The sequence below is a fragment of the Lampetra fluviatilis genome, chromosome 8 (genome assembly GCF_964198595.1).
Source record: "Lampetra fluviatilis chromosome 8, kcLamFluv1.1, whole genome shotgun sequence".
NCBI lineage: Eukaryota > Metazoa > Chordata > Hyperoartia > Petromyzontiformes > Petromyzontidae > Lampetra > Lampetra fluviatilis.
In genome coordinates this window covers 13817733-13831608 of record NC_136282.1, presented here as the reverse complement: position 1 = coordinate 13831608, position 13876 = coordinate 13817733, and the positions used below count along the sequence as shown (strand labels likewise).

General features: G+C 48.0%; 1 protein-coding gene across 3 annotated transcripts in view; it reads left to right on the top strand.

Annotated features, from left to right (window-relative positions):
* LOC144933913 (diacylglycerol kinase zeta-like) overlaps positions 1 to 13876 on the top strand; it is a 236031-nt gene that overhangs the window by 44280 nt on the left and 177875 nt on the right. The window contains exon 1 of one of the 3 annotated variants that reach the window (XM_078859215.1): positions 10660 to 10766. The exons of the other annotated variants lie outside the window; for them this stretch is intronic. The gene's annotated coding sequence lies outside the window, so the exon portion shown is untranslated. Of the gene's footprint in view, positions 1 to 10659; positions 10767 to 13876 lie in introns of those variants that run through there. 3 annotated transcript variants of the gene reach the window in all.

Below are 13876 nucleotides of genomic sequence, written 5' to 3'. Positions count from 1 at the left end.
ACATCGGTGGCGAGTGAGATGTGAATGAGTCTTGGCCCCTCCACCCTTTTTACCAACCCGCGCTGAACTAGCACGGTGAAGTGCGGCCGTTGAACGCCAAAATGACCAGCAAGGCATTGGGAGAGCCTCATGCAGTAGGGAGGCCTTGTGATTGTATTATCATAATTACGCAAATGTGGATGCGTAATGAAGTGCAAGTTCGTTGCGCCAATTGCCGATTAAACGATCGTTAGGCGCTGGGTTTGCATCTGAATAGCGAAGCCACATTTGTTACGAGACACGCTGACGAAAGGTTAATTTTTTTAATGCATGTTCAGTCGACGAAGTGAATTATTAAAACACTTCACTGAAACGTTCAACAAATATTGCAATTAATCTCAATCGGAGGTTATTACTCACACACAATGTTTGAACGTAATGACCAATTTTCCATACACACAGAGTTGACAAATACTTGCATTCAGGATTGAACCTGAGGCTAATTGCGGTCGCTGTGCCGCTCCGTTTCCTGACCTGGCGATTGAAGGTCTCGTTTGGATTGCTGCATGGACCGTCCAGTTAAATAAACCACTGCGGTATGCGCTCCTTCAACAGAGGAGTAGCGAAACTCCACGAACACCCGCTGGAAGCGACATTTGACACCGAGCTCCTGAACATATTGCGCGGGATATGTTCCGGAGATGCTTGTGAATAAAAATTGTTTAAACGAATTACGGTACCTTAAATAAATACATGAAAAGCTATTAAATATACGTGACAATGATAACACACAAAAAAAATTGTGATAATAAGCATCAAGTGAATAAAAATGAATATTGAAGTATTAAATAAAAGTTGATCAATTATCTTATCTTAAATTACGATGATGCTGCACATCTTCACTTTGTCTAATTTTACTTCATCACTTTCTTGCATCGCATTCTCTCCCATCGCTTTATCTCACCACGTTCTCTCTCTCTCTCAATGCAGTTGTGTAAAGTTCCAGGTGCGATTGGCGGATCGCCAAAATCGCGGACAGCAAGTCCGTGAATAACGAGGGAATACTGGAAATACAAGAATAGAATGGTTTGCTGTACATGTATAGATATACAAACACACAGCGGTAGTATAGTCGTGGTTAGCACGCTGCACTACGAATCCGGCGACCCGGGTTCTGTTCCCGCTCACGGCCAACACCAGTGACGATTATCTGAACCGATCCTGGGCCTCCCCTAGGTCGACTCAGCCTCAAATGAGTACCTGGTACGATGTGTAAACATCGCCACGAGGGAGACAAAGGCAGCCGGGCGTGATGTTGGCAACCCACGCCAACCGTGTGCCGTGCCGGCCTTCATAGGTGCCCGCTAACAGCACTTGCCCCACAGTCTGTTACAGACTCTACGGGGGATCTTTGTCTTTGTTTATATATGCACAAGGCCTACCCCACACCATGTGGGTCAACTGAACATCCTTGACCAGCGTTGGTGAGGTCGGCAGGGAGCATCGATGCGGGAACGCAGTACAGTACAACAATGGATGTCGTTGCACTGCCCACAACGTAGCGGACACGCAGCAGCAGCCGAGAGCAGTTTAACACGTGGGCTTTTGCGATCAATATCATCCAAATATGTGTCGTTAAAACCCGCCACCACCCGACACAGCCAACTAGCAAGGGTTGTCACGTAAACAGAACGTGCCAATTCGTCACGAGTACAGCACACCGGTGTGTTGGAGAGCCAAGCCACAACATTTACAATCTGAGCACGACGTTTCGCCAGTAATTACAACTAGCTTCATCAGGCGACAGCCAGATTTGTGGAGAAGTCCACCTGTTTCGTTCCTTATATAGAGGCGTAGATGTGGTGACCACGCTTCTGCGCTCTTGCGCAAAGGACCCTGCTTTAGGCACGGTCGGTGGGCACCCATCCAAACGCGATCCAGGCTCAAGCCATGCTCAGCATCCAAGACCTGACGGGATCTGACGAGTGATGTGTTTCGTGGGTACTCTATTGCGATGCCGGAAGGAACATGTGGGGTAAAAACCCAGAATGTGTCGTGGTATTTTGTGTAGCTTCAAAAACAAGCACTTCCCAAGTCAGGGCGAGCAAATACGTTGGTGGCTGGGCTGTATCAATTAAATGAAATCGTTTTTTTCCCCTTGACAATTCGTACCTGTGTTTAATTGAATTGTGTTTGTTTGCATGCGTTTGTTGCGAGTTCATTGATTCGGAGTTTTTCCGTCTCTTTTAAAGCAACACAAAAAACGTCTTCGAGCAGAGGAAAGCCGACGAGCAAATAAAACAAGTGTGGAAGTAATGCGTTTTACGTTTACATTTTTTCAAAGTTGGTATTTTGTGTGTGGGCGTGCGTGCGTGCGTGCGCACGCGGGCAGTGCGTGCGTCCGTACACTGTACAAGTGACAAAGCGTGGCCGAGTATTCTCATATAAAAAACAATTCTCAACACAAATTGTTTGTTGAATGTCACATCACACCAACAGCGGATCGCTTACGCGCGCTGGCCACTATATACAACAACAACAACACGCGTGGATTTCTAGACGTGCGGCCAAGGCAATCTTTCTTTTTTGAAAAAGAGTGGGTGTGGAAACTGATGCGATCTGCAGCTTTTCAAACGTTCCACCCGATGCAGTTCACACGCCTTCTCAGAAAAGGAAGCAGGAAAAGGGTGAATGAAGCGATTATTTAGCACCCATTTGCCACCACCAACGCGTTCTTGCCTCTGCATCCCTCGCCTCACGTGCCCACGTGGATAGTTCTTCACCTCCTCGTGTTTGACCACTTTTTGACTCGCGAAATTGGGGTCGGCCGCATTTTTCTGGCTTTTGCTGTTCCAATTAATGGGAGGTGGGGAGCGGTGGCGCAGTGGTTAGAGCACCGTGCTATGAATCTGGTGACCTTCGATGGGTTCCTGGCCCACGGGTAACTTTCTGTGGCGAAATATCTCAACTGGTCCCCCCCCATGCTTCCCCACCGCCCCCCACTCACGCCCACCACTCCCACCTTCACAAATCGTCACTGACCAGTGTGGTAATGTGAAGTAAAAACTAAAGCCCTCATGACCGATACTGTATGGGGGAGGCCTTCATCCAGCAGTGGATATTCAAAGGACTCATTTTTATCTTCCAAATTAATATTCATCTTATTTTTTGTGTGGATCTAATATGGTTTTCACCTGAGATGTTCTAAAGTTTTTAATGATAAATAAACTTTCTGAATTTGTACCTTTTTCTTCATTACCTACTATAATCACCCAGAAATGTCTGTCAGTCCCGCACGTGACGTCACTCCACATGAGGCCCCCCCCCCCCGCGTGACGTCACTCCACATGAGGCCCGCCCCCTCATTAATATTCATGAGTGGGTGGATTTTTACACGAACGCACAAGAAGGTCGTGCACTCCACATGCCGCACCCCTCCCCTCGTTAATAATCATGAGCTGGTGACGTCACTCCACATGCCGCACCCCTCCACAATAACCATGAGGGGGTGACGTCACTCCACATGCCGCACCCCTCCCCTCATTAATAATCATGAGCGGGTGACGTCACTCCACATGCCGCACCCCTCCACAATAATCATTAGCGGGTGACGTCACTCAACATGCCGCACCCCTCCCCAATAACCATTAGCGGGTGACGTCACTCCAAATGCCGCACCCCTCCCCAATAACCATTAGCGGGTGACGTCACTCCACATGGGGCAACCCCCCCCCCCCCCCTCTCATTGATAATCATGAACAAATTTTCTCTTGAATATTTCAGATTTAGTGCAATCTCCACCCGTCCTTGGACGGGCAAACAAAGCTATAAAAGAGATTCGTCTTTTCGTATTTGTGTTGTTGTCGCTCAGTACAAGCGCACATTTGGCATCGGGGAGAAGTAATTTTTTGAGAAATGTTCGCTGTTTCAACTAATCACGATCGTCATCATCATCATCATCCATGGTCAATAAACCGCCAGACGAGGGCCTGTCTCTTCACAAGCCAACGCCGTAATCTCCCTCTCTCTCGCTCTAGATCTTGCATGCCACCGCGAAGTGGGGGAGTTCGCAGACATCGTTCAGGCACTCAAATCCAAGAGCCGTCTTTTGCTCAAATGAGACGCGTTTCGTAACGTTGTCGATTTTAGTTTCGTCAAAACGGCAAATACAATGTTAACGTAATCCTCGGTGCAGCCTTTGTTTCGTTTATTTGTATTCTTGGTATTTTTAGACCTATGCTGTATTTATTTTAGCGAATTTTTATTTTTTGCAGAACTAAAATTCCACTCCCCCTCCTGTCCTCTCCCCCACCCCCATCAAAATCCTCCGCCTTATTGGATTATGAGATAAGATCCGTGCTGAGAAGGTGTAAGGCTGGTGGTGTGGTGGTGGGGGGAGGCCATACAGCCCAGCAGTCCGACATGCAAGACCACCACTATCCAATTATTTTAAGCTTTTCAGCGAATCCCCGTGCTCTGGTAAATTGGACCTGTGTTCCACTGTGGAGTGTAAAATTGCTCGCCCATTGTACGGAGATAAAATGAAGGCAGTTTTATTTTCTTCCTTACACATTACTCTACCGTATTCTCTTGATGATTATTTTATCCGCATTATATGTTGAAGACGAGACCTTTCGTTTAAAAAAAAAACATTTTTACGTTACTTTAGCATTTTGGTAACTTGTGTAATGTATGTAACTTTAATACAATTACATTTTACATGGCAAGTCCGTAAATTTGGTAACTTCACAGTTTCAAATGTCAGAATCGATATTTGCAAAGGCCTCTGTCACACGCAACTCCAGGAGGTCAAAATGTAAAATTATTTCCCTGTGACCGTTGATAAATCAAGGAACTGTTCGGCTGTTCTACTTGATACAGGACCCATTTGCTTTATTTTGGCAACTGCTGTGTTTGTCTTGGTCTGCCTTGTGCTTGACTTTGTCCGCTCATGGCCCAAATTGGGGACCACCACTTGGAGGTCAGTCTAGAATGAAGTTCATCTTGTTTAACCGGTTGAGAAATCAAAGAACCAGGATGAGTGTCATTTGCAAAAGTGGCCTGGAGCATTGGTCTGCCAGTAGGTGACGACAATGGCTCCTGTGTGTAATCCCAGTTGAGTAATTTGCGGTGTAATTTTTTTAAAGTGGCAAATATGGACAATCAATGCCTCGCTCTTTGCGAATGAATGGGTGCCACGGTGCTGAGATGTTAACTACCTCGCATGGTATACAGGAGGTCGTGGGTTCGATCCCAATCCTGACGCCTGCTGCTGTATATTTGGAGTTTGCGTGTTCGTTCTCCCCGTGGTCACGTGAATTTTCTCCGGGTCCTCCGTTGTTTTCCCTCCACATTCAAAAATGTGCGTTTAGAATATTTCGCTGCGATAAATCTCCACACGATAAGCCACTTAATTGAGCTATAATTTGTGGCCAGGTCGCTTCTGAAATAGAGTTATATAGCTCAGTGGGTCTTACCTGGTAACATTAAACTAGCTTAGTTGATAGTTTATACTGAAGACCTTTAACGTCCACTGTGAGTGAAAGCAGATGGAGCATAGTGTTACAACACCTTCGATTGGCGTGGTTGGCTACGTAGGGTGCGAAAGAAGTTCAGTGTACATCCATACGTTATGGTTATTACACCCGCAGGAATAATCAGGGTGGCCGCCAGATTTAGAACCGTGAACTTGTGCGACAACTTGTGGGCGAGCTACCGCTAGGCCACGTCCACCGCCTAATTGTTTTTTTTTTGCTCCGGGGAAATACAACCACCGTTTAAGGGGTGTCACATTACACCGGTTGTTGCTACTTGTGTCGTGATTTACACCGGTCACACCGTTGATCAACACATTCCTGCGGAGGGAGCTGGTAGGATCGTTGGGTTGCTCGGTCAATGGCCAGGGTCAACGGCGGCGTGGTGTATTCCGCAAATATGCCCGACTGTGAGGGCGGGCACAAGCCGGCGTGAGTAGGTTAAACGTTGAGTTTTCTAAGGGCACCACGGGGAGACCAGCCCCTCCCCACCCAGCCCCACCCCTCCCACCCCCCACCCAGCCCCACCCTCCCCACCCAGCCCCTCCCCACCCTCCCCTCCCCACCCTTCCCCACCCAGCCCCTCCCTGCACGACGGACGGACACAATAATCCCCTGTGGGCTGGGGTAACCAGGAGGTTCCTACCAGTATTCACGTATATTAAGGATGAAACCCAGCGCTGTGGAGGCAGCGAGGGTTGGTGGATCGAACACGGATGTTGTGCAACTCCCTTCCTGTGGGTGTCGAGGTGCCGCAAGGGCAAGTGGACGGGGATCGAGCGTTGCTCCCTTGGCCTCGTGGGTTTTACCCGGGTGCTCCGGTTTCCTCTCACTTGTATACATGAATTGGCTGAAAACATCTTAAAACAGAAACCAATTCAGTGCGGCTTCCTGGATACATTAATAATAATTATTAACAGTATAACAGTGGTGCTTGCAGTACTATGCTGGCCACATTGGATACACTTATATGTTACTGTTCACCTAAAATACTTTTTTGTATATCAATTAATGAATTATACCTTTCACAAAATTATTGAAATTAGTAAAAATATATTTTTTTATTACATTTCATTAATCAGGATTCCAGAGCACAGGTCCGAAGGCTCAAAAGTGCTGAGTGGCTAGCAACAAACTGCGCTGTTGAAGGTGTAGTAATAGTTTTCGCGAGTTAATACATTTCTTGAATTGAGTGAGATTTTGAAGAGCTTGGCGGAAACGGGACACTAGAAAGGACTTCCTACGCCAAACACGAGCGTGCACTTGCGGCAAAATATGCGGCGTGTTTCAGCACAACACCACTGCCTCCTGACATGCAAAATATTCCGCTTCCAAGGAGCCAGCAGGAAGTGTGATTCCGTTCTTTTTATCGTGGTAATGCATACCTGCGATAATTGCGCAAAACCCTGAATGGCAGCGCCACGTTCTAAATTCTGACTTTGGAGTTGGCGAGACGCGGGATGCTTGACGCGGCCACGTCGGCTGGAGTCCACTCAAATCTCGCAGGAATAAATTTCGATTTAAAGCTTTCGTTACTGCAAGGATTCATCTTCTTGGTTCTTTCGGTGAAGCCACGTAGAAGGGAAATAATAAAATAATAAAAGTAAAACATAATCAAATATATTATTATATTATTTCATTATGTTTTATTTTTATTATTTTATTAGATTATTTTACAATGTTTTATTTTTATTATTTTATTGTTTCCCTTCTACGTGACTTTACCGAAAGAATCAAAAAGATCTCGCAGGACTCTTTGCTGTGCGGTTGGCAAAAGCGAGGGCAGCTTCTGACAGCTCCCCGTCTTTTGATGGCGATCCTTGCTCCGGGCGTGGTGTCAGTATGCGGTGCTGGGAGCGCTTGATGGAGAATCACCGATGCCCTCCTCGAATCGCATTCGAGTGAAAATGTTGCAGGTTTTTTTTCTCCCTCCCCTCCCTTCTCCTACTTTTGACGTCACTCTTCACCACCCGGGGCTGATGTGGATGCATTGTTGCCATGGCAACTGTGATCATTCTCGTTATATTACATTTCTTTTTTATTTGGTTGGACCCCGAGTGGAAATTACGGTTTCATAAACGATTCATGGACATCTCGTGTAAATGTGTGCGCGTTAAAAGGTGCGCGCCTTGGAGAGACAACGTGTTTAATGTATTTGTTCCAGGTAATGAAAGTTGCGTTACACGATCATTATTTGGCACCTTTAATATTGTTTTTGGCATCGTTATTGTCTGGTCCGATGTGCACCGCTATATCTTTGTAATACATTATTTAACTTAATTTGAACTTTATGTAACGTGTTGCATAACACTCAGTCTCTTGTTTGGAAAGTGGGTATAAAAATTGTACACCGATAGAGGGTATTTAAAACAAAGTAAATCATTAATTAAGGGAATCGCCTAATTGTGACTGCGGTGGATTGCAGTCCATCACTCGTCCCACCGTTCATTGCCCCAGGCACAAATGTAATCCATTTGACGATTCCGGTCCCCATCGGGATATCTTCACCAAGTCAACACACGGTTTGTAAACTCCCGCACCTCCCATTGGCGCGGTTGGCTACGTACCGTGCGAAAGAAGTTCAACATACATCCTCTTCGTACCACTCGGACCGCAGTAAAGAAAGACGTAAAATAGTGGCGAGCGTTCGATATTCGCTAAAGTTTTGTTTTACTTTTCTTAGGCCAATGCGGTCGCCGTACCGCCGGAGGCTGCTGTTTCATCCCAATGTTGGGGGTTTCGAAGTTGGGTGGTGAAATTCTGCACGGTCACAAGCCTCCGTTTGAATGTCGGTGAACGTGAAAGGGGTGGGGGGGGGGGGGGCTCTCACGCGATCTTCAATGAAGGGGTTTTTTCATGCCAGAATTGACGCAAGTTTGGCACATTTCTCGCAACGAACATTTGTAATGCGCTGGTCCCGTGGGGCCGTGGGCTTGGTGGCAGTGCGGTGTTGCCGTTACTCGACCGGCTTTAACGTGGTTTCTTTAGTTCAACACGTGGCAGGCTTTCGCGACCAATTTCATCCATGACACAGGTTGTTTTTGGGTTAGATCGCGTCAATATGTAAATGTGTCGTTAAACCCACCACCACCCGACACAGACAATTAGTAAGGCTTGTTGTAATTACTGGCGAAACGTCGTAATCAGATTGTAAATGTTGTGGCTTTGCTCTCCAACACACCGGTGTGCTGTACTAGTAACGAATTTGCATGTTCTGTTTAACTATGGCGAAACCCTTTGAGATTTAGTGGTAATTAATTAATAGATTGCTTTGAGGGCTCGTAGCTATCTGGCCACCCCTTTGAACTCCCCCTACGCCCCACAGCATCCACACAACGGATGGGCACGTTCCTTAGTTGTCGATGTGCATGGACGCCAGCCGTACGACAATAAGAAGTGCCGTCCGTCTGTCCCCTGGACGAGTTAAACCCCCTTTCATTCGAGGGGAGAGAGAGAGAGATCCCTGTTTCTGCTGGTTAGGCACGTGCCTTTCCGTTGTGTGGTTTTGCAACAGGGTGAGTGTTATGTGCAGGGACTATTTTGAGTGGTAAAGCAGATGAGCAGCAACAGGGCCGATCAGCCAATCTGTTGAGTCGAAGGCAATTTTGATTTTTAGAATCTCAAAGTAGATATCGCCAGCTTTCAAATCATGCCGTGTTCGATGGCATTGGTGGAGCGGTCGAGGAGGAGTTCTCTGAACAAACCTACATTAACACAAAAACAAACCGAATTATACCTCTGTATTCCACTATACAACCGAGCTGCGCCAGGACCGTGTCCAACCGGCCTGGTGCAACTCAGGAGGCACCGGTTTTGTTTTCCACTACAAAAGCCGGGGCTGTGCCGCTGACATCACACACAAATGAACAACTTGAGACCCGGCGTGCAGATTATGCCGTGACGCTGGGCCTTGAAGCCACCTGGCCAGCGTGTCGCGGTTTTGTTCTGGATCGGCACGGTCGTCCACTGAACAGCCCAGTGGACAACCAGGCTCCTGGCCCTGATTCGGCTCAGATGTGCAAGTGGAAACGTTTTTTTTAATATTACAGATTCTTAGAGTTCCTAATCACTGGCCTTGCCTCTGCTCACCCCTGGTTGCTTATTGCTGTAAACTTGTGGCCTCTGATTAGACTTGTCAATGCTGTCTGTGGAAAATTAAAAACGCTCCAGTGTGCAACTGTGACCATCTAGAACAGACCTTAAAACGTATCAACGATGCAATGCCCAATCCACAAATACGAAGGAGATGTCACAGCGATATACTCTGCTACTTCTAACGTAATTGTCTGGCTTGACCACGTGACTGTGACATTGTAGTTGTTGATCCGCGTCTACATCAGCCATATGACAAGAAGAAGTGATGTCTGTCCCCTGAACGAGTTAAATCCCTTCAATTCGAGGGGAGAGAGACTCCTGTTTCTGCTGGCATGCCAGGAAGTTGAGTATTGTTACCGCGCACACCGCTATGTCAGGTTTATTGATCAGTTATTGTGTGGGTTTTTTTTTGAGCTTGTAAAATGTTTAGCAGGCGACTCGGGTTCGAATGCCCATCATTTAGCAGTCCATGTATACTTCTTTTTTGTTGTTGCAACAATGTGGAATGAATGATTACAAAAGCCCTTTTCACAAACTGCATAAATGCTCGGAATGCCAGGCCGGGGATTACTACGTGAACTACTGAATAATATAAGCGAGGACTAATCGGATCATTGTGTGTGGACGTTTTGTATGAAACACAGTTCATGCAAATTAAACTTGGATTAGGGGCATTTGTTGGCGGTCACGTGAAGTGCTTGGTAAACCAGCTTAACTGTCCCCATATCCTCCATGGCATCTGCTGTTAAATTGGATGGGAAATGCGCATCGCGAATGCAGCGCCGCTTTCATGGCTACCCGAACGGCCACGGGTTTGGCGCGTTGATGTGTTCACCTCTCATTTAACACGTCTCCACGTGAGTTCGTTGCGGCAGCGATGCTAAATATTTTCCCTCGGAACAAATGTCCCCGGCGATTTATTCGCCGAGTTTGATGGAGGTGTCGTACTCGGCCCGGCTCGTGGTGTGCTTGTCGCGCCGTGCCGTGCGATGTTTCAGCGCCGTGTCCGACGATTTCTTCCGCGTGCTGGAGGCTCCTTCTCGCCGCTGGAAGGGGAACGCGGGGGCAAGACGTCGGACGCCGTGCCGAACGGCACGCGCTCCGACCTGAAAACGCACTGGAGAGAAGCCGCAGCACGGCAGCAGCGCAACCACAAATGTAAAAAAAACTCGCGCACAGTAATGTTCGGCGTGACAGGTTTGAGAATTATGATTTAGTTTTGCTTCGGAGAAGGATTCACAGTCATTGTTTTCAAGGACACACCGCTTCTCACCCACGCCTGAGCCACCCTGCCTCAAACTTGGCCCGACGTTTCCCCTTGCAACACCGTGAGGCCCCACACCACGAGATCTGCACAGGAGATGGCTACCACATCTTCCTCGGACGTCCCCATCCTTGGGTGGAGCCCTTCGTGCTCCCATAACCGACACAAAGACCCCTTTGCCGTTCTGTGCAACTGCCCCCTTGCTGGGTCTCACGTATTTACGTATGTTGAACTTCTTTCTCACCGTGCGTAGCCAATCGTGCTCATCGGAGGCGTGGCCTGCACACTGCGAGAAAGGTATATTTAACAAACGTTTTGCAGGGCTCTTTAACATTAAGCAGCAGATTTCGGGATCAGAAATTGACATAAACACTGCTGTCATTTCCCAACAATAATTGCCACAATGGGCTTCTGGGTGAAACGGGGGCGAATTCCAGAGTCTGATTCCACTTTCAAAAAAATGCTTTTGCTTGTGCACATGGTGGGCAGGTCTCGATTCTTCTTCTTCTTCTCAGCCTGAAGTCCCATTGTGGGGCGTGACATTGCCGAGCGGTTGCCGCTCGTGGTTCAAGTCCGGCGGTTGCCCCAATCAGTACTGCCGGTCAATATGCACCACCTGGTTTGCAGTGGACGTTTTAAGATCTCGTAACATTCGGAAAGATCGGGCTACCCGCGCTGGGTGACGCAGTTCAAATATGCCAAGTTTGAAATATTACACGTAAACTTCTTAATTGGGTCAAACCGCAAAGTGTAAAATGGCTCCTCGCAAGCTACTGGCAAACTATTCTTGTATGTTGCATCGTGTCGCGCCTTTGTGTGATCGCTTTGCTCTTTTAAGAATGGAGCGAATGAATACCAAATGGGGGAAATTCTTTTATAGACGTTTATCTTTTCTAGTCGGGATGGTAGTCGAGACGGAATGTCGGTGACTGTGCGATGCCCTGATGAGCGCACGAGCGAGTGAGCGGACTCGCGGGACGATGGAAATTTTGGAAGGGGCTGCCGGTCGTCCCCTAATGCTCGCCCTACATCTGGCCCGCTACCGGTGTTCCGTTTCAAGTCCATCCGATATGAGCACTGCGTCGCCGAGATGGGTGAAACGATTTCAACGGGGAGCAAACACGCGTCTCGCATCAGTAAAAATAGCCGCGTTAATGCTCGTAAATTGGCTCTGAAGCGTTAGTTGCGTCAGGTGAATGATGCGGGAAACGCTCTTGCCATATCCGGCGTCACCAGTGAGAGGAAAATATTGACAGAGGATAATTTGAATTCAATTGCGTCATGTCATAATATTCACTTACAGGCTACTTTACCAGCCGCGGTAAATGCAAAAAGCTATTGATTTTTAAACTATTTAGTTTTACTCATTTAATGCAGTGAAGGAAACAAGCCTGGCCCGTAGCTCTGTTGTATACAAACTCTTCCGAAGGTCTAAATCCAGTTCAAGGTTTGCTCGCTATCTCTAAAGCAAATGCTGCAGGACAATATTGGTCTGTTAAAGCCCAATAGGCCGATGGACTAAAACACATTTCATAATATTCAGAGACTCAGCGTGGAGTTCGCATTATATCTGTTTAATTTGATCTCTTTTGGTAAGGAAATCAAGGCTGGTATTCTGGCAAGTAAATTTATTTCAAGAAAGAATTTTTTTTTTTCAGCGAGTGATGCCAAACATTGCACCGTCATGTGAAAGCTGTGTAGGCTGCACCGCATCATGGGAAATACCCACAATGCCACGCTAAAATCACAAAAAATGCATTCCAGAGCAAGCCGATCCAGCCACTGGCTTAACATTGGAAAATGTGCTCCATGTTAAATCACTCCCGACGAGAGTAAGGTGCCCTGTGGATAAGCTCGTCGTGTGTGTGAGATCTTCAGGTAAGCTTTTCGTCGGTCACGTAAGACTGCGGCCACTGATGCAACGCGGCTGTCATCATTACACATTGCTCCGCTCTCGATAGTATCAGCCAAAGCACGCGAAAGTTGCGACTTCCTCTTTTGCTGCTTTCTTCTTCCTCTCTATCGCGCCTCGTCACCCAGCAGCAGCAGCAGCGCTTCATCTCTACGCGGGCTAAAACTCGTTCATTCACTTCAGACTTAACATCTTGCCAATTATCAGTTCAGGAGCGAGAGCTCTCCCTCTAAACAGCGGCGTATGATTTAGACAGTGACACGTGAAAAAATCCTGACGTTGCATCACAAGTGCACAAAGGTGTGCGCGTGTACACAGCTGGTGCTGTTTGAAAGAAGAGTTTTGGTGAATGGTAACAAACCTTTGGGGGTGGGGGATGGGGGGGGGGACGAGTGGGGGGGGGGGGCCCTGTGATATTGGCTGGCTCACGCTAGCTCGTTAGATTCCCATTTGCGAGAGAGTGGCCGGGCAGCTCCGAGGTCATGGCATTGAGCTCAGCAATGCTGAGAGCCTGGGTATGAATCCAGGCTTCAGCCTCTGCCCGTGATTCAGTTTGGTTGGCAAGCGTCCGCGAGTGGACGGTCTAAACCGGTCACCGATGGCCGCGCACACACACACAACAACCGCCATTCGCCACTAAGTGGCGGTGACGTCACCACGACGTTTGTGCCAGGCCATGTGCACCTTGAGGCCACGTGAAGTGTCAAACGCCCACTGGCAGGAGGTCACGGGGCAGACCCAGGTGCCACGGGTCGACTGACTGAGATGACCGAGATGACACACAAACACACAACAACAACAACCGCCATTCGCCACTAAGTGGCGGTGACGTCACCACGACGCTTGTGCCAGGCCATGTGCACCTTGAGGCCTCGTGAAGTGTCGAACGCCGGCTGGCAGGAGGTCACGGGGCAGACCCAGGTGCCATGGGTCGACTGACTGAGATGACCGAGATAACTGACTGATGCACCACCTGTGCCCCCTACTGTGCCAACTTGCTGTGCTTTAGCCACCCGGCGCTCCGCTCGTTGTTGTGAGCGTCGCTCCTCCGCCCTCCGTTGTTGTTGGAGGGCGACTGCCTCCAACTGCCCA